Below are 8,137 nucleotides of genomic sequence, written 5' to 3' on the forward strand. Positions count from 1 at the left end.
TCGCTCAACTATACATAAAGGAAATTGTATCTCGTCATGGTGTACCCTTATCGATTATTTCAGACCGAGATGCCCGTTTCGCCTCTAGATTTTGGCGTTCCTTGCAAGAAGCCTTGGGAACACGTCTCGACATGAGTACCGCATATCACCCGCAGACTGACGGACAAAGTGAACGCACGATTCAAACTTTGGAGGACATGTTGCGTGCTTGTGTTATTGATTTCAGAAAAGCTTGGGAAAAGAATTTACCGCTAGCCGAATTTTCTTACAATAATAGTTATCATTCGAGTATTAATGCCGCACCTTTCGAAGCGTCGTATGGCCGCAAATGTCGTTCTCCTATTTGTTGGGCCGAAGTGGGTGAGAAGCAAATCACCGGACCCGAGCTAATCCATGAAACAACCGAGAAGATTGTTCAAATTCAAGCGAGTCTCAAGATAGCTTGCGATCGTCAAAAGAGCTATGCCGACCTTAAACGTAAAGATTTCGAATTTCCAGTGAGTGACCGCGTAAAGTTGAAAGTCGCACCTTGGAAAGGTGTAATCTTTTTCGGAAAGCGTGGAAAGTTAAACCCACGATATATTGGTCCTTTTGAAATCTTGGAGCGTATTGGACCCGTTGTTTACCATTTGGATCTTCCGACACAATTGAGCTCCGTTCATCCTACTTTTCACGTGTCAAACCTGAAGAAATGTCTTGCTGAACCAGAACTTGTCATCACCCTCGATGAGTTTACGATTGATGATAAACTCCACTTCGTGGAAGAACCCGTTGAAATTATGGACTGTGAGGTCAAGACCTTGAAACGCAACAAGATTCCGATCGTTCGAGTTCGATGGAATGCAAAACGAGGGCCTGAGTTTACTTGGGAATGAGAGGATCAAATGATGCAAAAGTATCCTCACCTCTTCCTGACTCCACCATCTACCTCAGCTTAAATTTCGGGACGAAATTTTCTTTAACAGGTGGGTAATGTAACGACCCAATTTTTTCGACTTTTAATTATATTTATTACTTTCACGAAACTGCATTTCTGTGTGCACTGAGTTAGATTAATTGCTGGGATCATTAATTATGTTAATTACTTTCATTAATGCCTTACAACGTGTTTTTAAGTACTTAGTTACTTAACATAATCCTTGAATACATTTACGAACGTTAGTGCCACTTATTGTTTAAAACGAGCTATGTACTTAGTGCACGATAAACTTTTGTCATAATTGGAATATTATGACTACGTAAACATAATTGTTATATATTTATGACAATTACTTGGCTTTATGATTCGTTAATTATGGTTAGTGTTTACTAATGCTTACTAGTTAGTTTTAATGGACTTAACACCTTAATGGACCTAGCTTATTAAAGGCCCAACCTACTTAACTTAATGGGCGCACTTAATGGACTAATTAGTGGACTAGTTAGCCCATGAAACATAAGACAAAACCCATTAGTAAATAAGACAAGTATTAAGCATGCTTGGTACTAATACTTACACATTTTAACCTTACACCCCATGCCACCCAACATGTACCCACACCACTATGTACTACCACCCATGCCAAGCAAATGGTCCCCCGTTTTTTGCTCCCTTAACCGTCGGCCACCAACACCACCTCACTACAACTTTATTTTTTTAAACGTTACTTCATTCTATCATTTCATTACACAAAAACACACACTCTTTTTCTCTCAAGTTTCTCTCTAACTTTTCTTGAAGAACTTGAAGGTTTAAACTCTTTTTCTTTCTTCTTTTTTGCTTCCAAAACCGTAATCATCATCATCTTTTTATTATTCTTGAATTTTGGTTCTTCTAACTTAAATCCTTATGTTATCTTGCATTCTTTAATTACTTGTATGATAAAGAAGCAAGAACAAGGATCAAAGCTTTGTAGCTTTTGGTTCTACATGAAACTTGTGATAATCAAAGGATCAAATACTTTAAGATCCTCTTTAAGTTCAAGTATTGGAACTTTAAAGTTCAGTTTATGAAGATTCAAGATTGTAACTTGACATCTCATCATATAAAGGATCCAACCTTGAACTTGTTTAGTTTTAACTTTAAATTAATCATTTATGTTTGAGAAATTCGATTTATATAAACTCCTTGGTCAAAGATTTACTTGTTAACTTTGATCTCATAAATCTTGTAACCAACGTCTAACTTTGAAGGTTCAAGAACAAGAAAGTTTAAGCTTCCTAGCTTATAACTTTCACTCATTTAAAGTTGATCTAAGTTAAGTACCTTATGGTCATCTAGCTTGTCAAAACAAGAATTCATTAACTTGTGTTCACTTTACTTTACAAGATCTAAGTTTTGTAACTTATGGTTGTGTAAAAGTTAAAAGTCTAAGTATTATGACTTAAGGTTTCACCAAGAATATGAGATCTAGACTTTCTAGTCTAAGGTATTTAATACTTAGCTAAGATTTAAGTTCTATAGCTTAAGGTCTTGCTATATGCATTTTATAAACTAGTTGATGTTAGTTTCTATACGTATACACTCAATAGTGGAGTGATTCTTGCTTAGTGTTTTGAAAGATGTCATTTGGTTATGACGTAGTTGCTATTTTTGTTCAAAAACACGTTTTCATGGATTTTTTTAAAAATTTTTATTTAATATATATTATATTTATTTTTAATCTCCGTATCTTTCTATTTAATAAATTGTACTAATTTTTTATATGCATATTATAATTATAAACTACAGCAAATGTAAAGTTAACAATTTTGCATTGCAATGCGCCGGTCGTCTTTACTACTAAAACAAAATTTAAGTCATCAACACACCTGTGAACCATTTCTTGACTTGTTCTTTACAAAATCAGTTTAGTGTTATTTTTTAAAATAACATTACTATGTTTTATATGATTATGATATATTTAATATAATATAATGTATAGTAATATTTTAATTCATTGAGAATTTATAGTATATTACGAGTAGGTACTTAATTACACATGCCGCAAGTCTTATATACTTCTTTACACACTAACGAGCAATTTTTCTATTTAGATAATCATATCATATATTATATCATATCATATTTCATATAATCATATCATATAATAAATGAAAATGCAACTCTAATATCAGGAGTTAATTCATATTTGCTTTTATATAATCTTTAATAATATCAATATTATTTTTTTTAAAAGCAAACTAGTCGTAAAAATAATATTACTCCGTAATAAACATTGAAGACAATTTAATTTTTATTTAATCAACTTAAATAATGTTTATTTCCCCTTAATATATTTGTTAAATCAAATGAGTTGAAACCCTGCCAACAAAGCATTGGCATCCTCTTCACCTTGTGTGTTGAAGCTGAAGGTTAGGTCATGGGTTCGAGCCTTGCTCTCCGCTCATCCTATTAATTAATCTGCCTGAAATATGTATATCCAGATTGACCTAAGTGGTTTTCTCCCCGGTCTGCCTACCCCTCGGGATGGTTAAAGGATCGGGTTTCCTCCCGAACGCATGTGTGTGTGCAAATGATGAGTGTCGAAATAAATGATACACTGATGCAAGCTTGTCGTTAAAAAAAATGAGTTGAAACCCTACAAAACTACTAACCAATTACTCCATCCGAGCCATTTTGACTATTCATACGATTAACTTTAAGGGTTTAAGGGTGACTTAATAGTTGAGTTGACTTAATAGTTGAGTGCTTGAAAATATTCAAATAAGATCAAGGTTCAATACTTATTAGCTACATTTTAAAGTACAATTTAAAAAAAATATTAATTTATACAATTTGTAATGTGGACAATTTATTTGCAAAATAATCGATAAGAAAGTTGGATAAAAGTATATATGGAAAAAGTAATTTTTTCATGTATTATGAAATTGTACATGTTTTCAGTTTTTTTAATAAAGGGTTTGTGAAAGCATTTAATTAATTGTAAAATGTTTTTGTTTGTTTTTATAAAAGAGAAAATCTCATATTTTCTCATTTTGAATCTATAAATTACATTACATATTTCTCTATAATGCAACTTTTCAACTAATAGTGTAGAAGAATTTTAATACATATTCCAAAAAATATGTAATTTATTGATTTTGAAGGGAGAAATATGAGATTCTCCTTTATAAAAATAAGAATCTATTAAAATATATAATTAAAATTTAGTGATAGTCTATAAGATTTGGAGAAGTTAATAAAATTTAAAAACGGATAAAGTTTTTTGGTTGTTCATGCTATCAAGAAGAATATTTTCATGTGGATGTCACTACAAGAAAAGTGAACATTCCCGACGACACTTTTCCTGACGACATGTGTCGTCGGGATTAATACCGCAAAACGACAAAAAATTCACTTCTTTGTCAGACTTTTCGTAGTTTTTTGTTGACCGACCTATCCCGACGACATGTCGTCGGAAAGTCGTCGATATTAATATACCGATTTCTATTTCAATTTTATGTCTTGGCGGCAAACATAAAAAAAATTTCCCGCCAACCATTCCAGACGACATGTCGTCGGGAATGCCAACCATTTTTTATTTTTCCTTTTTATGTTTTGGCGCTTACCAGGAAAATAATTCCCGCCCAACTTACCGACGACATGTCGTCGGCATTGTTCCAATTCATTTTTTTCCCTTTTTAATGAAGATAAATTAATTTAAAACAACATTTAGAAAAAAGAAATTTGGTTACGGGACACAAGATGTTCGGATAATTGCATGTTCGCCACATCCACAGTAGTTCATCATTATGAATTAAGAAAAGGAAAATTATTTTTCATCCTACCATTACAAATTGAGTAGATGTAAATGGTGAGGGTTGCAGTTGTATAAATAGATCGAATTTGTTGGATTTTGGCACCAAAAAATCCAACCATTTGTTTCCCTCCAAAAATATTCGCGCCAAGAATATTCAACCAAAGATTTTCAACGAAAAGTTACCCGCCAAAAGGATACTAATCTCGACGAAAGGTAATGACAAAATGTAATCGTGTAATGTAATGATAGAAGTTACATGTGGAATTTAACGATGTAATGTAACGCTGTAATGTAATGGTAGAATATGACAGCGTATTGTAATGGTACAATGTGACAGTGCAATATAACAGTGGAATGTAAGGGTGTAATGTAATGGTAGAAAATGAAGGTGTAATGCAATGGTAGGAAGTTGCGGTGTAATGTAATGGTCAAAATCTTCACATTGTAATGTAATGGTGGTATGTGATGGTGTAATGTAACAATGAACCCTAATCTTAAACCCAATGTAATGTAATGATAGAGTATCAATGTAGGAGTGTAATATAATGGTATAATATTACGGTATAATGTATAATGTAATGGTTATTAAATTAACGGTGTAATGTAAAGGTAGAATGTAACGAAGTAATGTAATGGTAGAATGTGAATGTGTAATGTAATGGTATAATGTGACTGTGTAATGTAATGGTGTAATGTAATGGTAGAATGTTACGGTGTAATGTAACGGTAGAAGTTATGGTGTAGTATAACGGTGGAATGTAGTAGTGGAATATGACGGTGTAATATAACAGTGGAATGTAACGGTGTAATGTAATGATAGAATGTGAAGGTGTAGTATAACGGTGGAATGTAGTAGTCATGAATGTGTCAGTGTAATATAAAAGTGGAATATAACGGTATAATACAGTGGTAGAAAGTGAAGGTGTAATGCAATGGTAGAAAGTTACAGTGTAATGTAATGGAAGAATGTCCACGTAGTAATGTAATGATGGTATGTGATTGTGTAATGTAAAAGTCAACCCTAACCTTAAACCCAATGTAAGATAATGTAATGATAGAGTATTAATGTAGGAGTGTAATATAATGGTATAATATTGCGGTGTAATGTGTAATGTAATGGTTATTAAATTAACGGTGTAATGTAACGGTGTAATGTAATGGTAGAATGTAACGGTGTAATATAATGGTATAATATTACGGTGTAATGCGTAATGTAATGGTTATTAAATTAATAGTATAATGTAACGGTGTAATATAATGGTAGAATGTAACGGTGTAATGTAATGGTAGAATGTGACTGTGTAATGTAACGGTAGAATGTGACTGTGTAATGTAATGGTGTAATGATTTTGTGTAATGTAATGGTAGAATGTTACGGTGTAATGTAACGGTAGAAGTTATGGTGTAGTATAACGGTGGAATGTAGTAGTGGAATGTGATGGTGTAATATAATAGTAGAATGTAACGGTGTTATGTAATGGTAGAAAGTGAAGGTGTAATCCAATGGTAGGAAGTTACGGTGTAATGTAATGGTAAAATGTCCACGTTGTAATGTGATGGTGATATGTGATGGTGTAATGTAACAATGAACCTTAACTTTAAAGCCCATGTAATGTAATGATAGAGTATTAATGTAGGAGTGTAATATAATGATATAATGTTACGGTGTAATGTAAGGGTGATCTCTAAACTCTAAACACGATATACCGGTAGAATGTAATAGTGATCTCTAAACCGTAAACTCGATGTAATAGTGGAGTGTAATTAATGGTGTAATGTAACAGTGGAAAGTGATGGTGTAATTTAGCAGTGATCCCTAAACCCTATACGTAATCCCGATATAATGATGATATGAGACGGTTCAATATAATGACGAAATGTCAATAAAATTTAACGACAACAACGATGTAACGGGAAATTGTACGACAAAATATATGAAAAATTTAAACACAAAATTATATATATATATATATATATATATATATATATATATATATATATATATATATATATATATATATATATATATATATATATATAGGTTTTATATAAATGATTATTATATAATAATATATAATAATAATAATAATAATATAATTTAATATAATAATTTTAAATATAATTAGTTTAAAATAATTTTTAAAATATTTATTTTATATTTATATATTATTTATATTTTATACGGAGTATATCTTTAATTTATATTATTTAAATTTAATTTATAATTAGTTAGCTCTATCTCGACGACATGTTGTGACGACCCGGGAATTTCTGACCAAATTTAAACTTAATCTTAATTTGAATTCGACACGATAAGCAAAAATCTGTAATGTTGAGTTTCGAAAGTTTTGAAATCTATATTCATGCAATCAATTACCCTTTGACTATGCTCGACGATTCACGAACAATTATGTGTAATTAAATATGTAGATAAAATATAAATGTATATATTAAATTGAATGAATATAATACCATTCAAACATCTGATATGTAAAGTAATATACAAAATAATTAAGATGTTATTAAAATAAATATATATAGATATATATATATATATATATGTATAGGAATTATGTACACAATTAATATTATATGAATGTAGTAATAAATATAATATATATAAATATTAGATATTCTAATATATTGTTTTATAGAATATATATTATCTATGTAGTGATATGTAAAGTTAATTATATTATTTGAAATTACAAGTTAGAATATAAGTGATACATCAATATTACTTTCATTATTATTACTAAGGTTAATAATAATATTAATATTTGTATTATTAATATTATTAATTCTAATACGAGATATAAATAGTTATATATATAAAATTTGACATGTATAAGTTATATTATTATTCATATTATTATCATTATTAAAAATATAAATTAATAAGATTATTATTATCATTAGTATTAATTAAGTTATGAAATTTATCATTTATTATATTATTTATAATCTTTTATCAATAATATGATTATCATTAAAAAAATATAAACATTATCCTACTTAATTTAGTATTATGATTATTATCAATAATTTTTATCATTATTACTATAATTATTAGAGAATAATATAATCTATTATTATTATCATTAATAAATGTAATTATTTTTTTCATTATACATTATATTTATTATTAATATAATTATTATTATTATTATTTATATAATTATTGAAATTAATTAAATAAAGCTTATATATGAGGAAATCGTACGAAGATGGTTACCAACATCTATTCAACTATATTAGATTGGTACTTCTGTCTCAATATTGGATTACCAGTCGAATATATCACCAAGATAAATACAAAAATTTGTTGAACGTCCCTTTCTAATTTTTTTTTATTGTTTCTGTGAGTGAATTTCCTGATTCCAATCTGTTAAGGGTCGATTTTGTAGTACAATACG

This window comes from Rutidosis leptorrhynchoides, chromosome 4 (assembly GCF_046630445.1).
Source record: "Rutidosis leptorrhynchoides isolate AG116_Rl617_1_P2 chromosome 4, CSIRO_AGI_Rlap_v1, whole genome shotgun sequence".
Taxonomy (NCBI): Eukaryota; Viridiplantae; Streptophyta; class Magnoliopsida; order Asterales; family Asteraceae; genus Rutidosis; species Rutidosis leptorrhynchoides.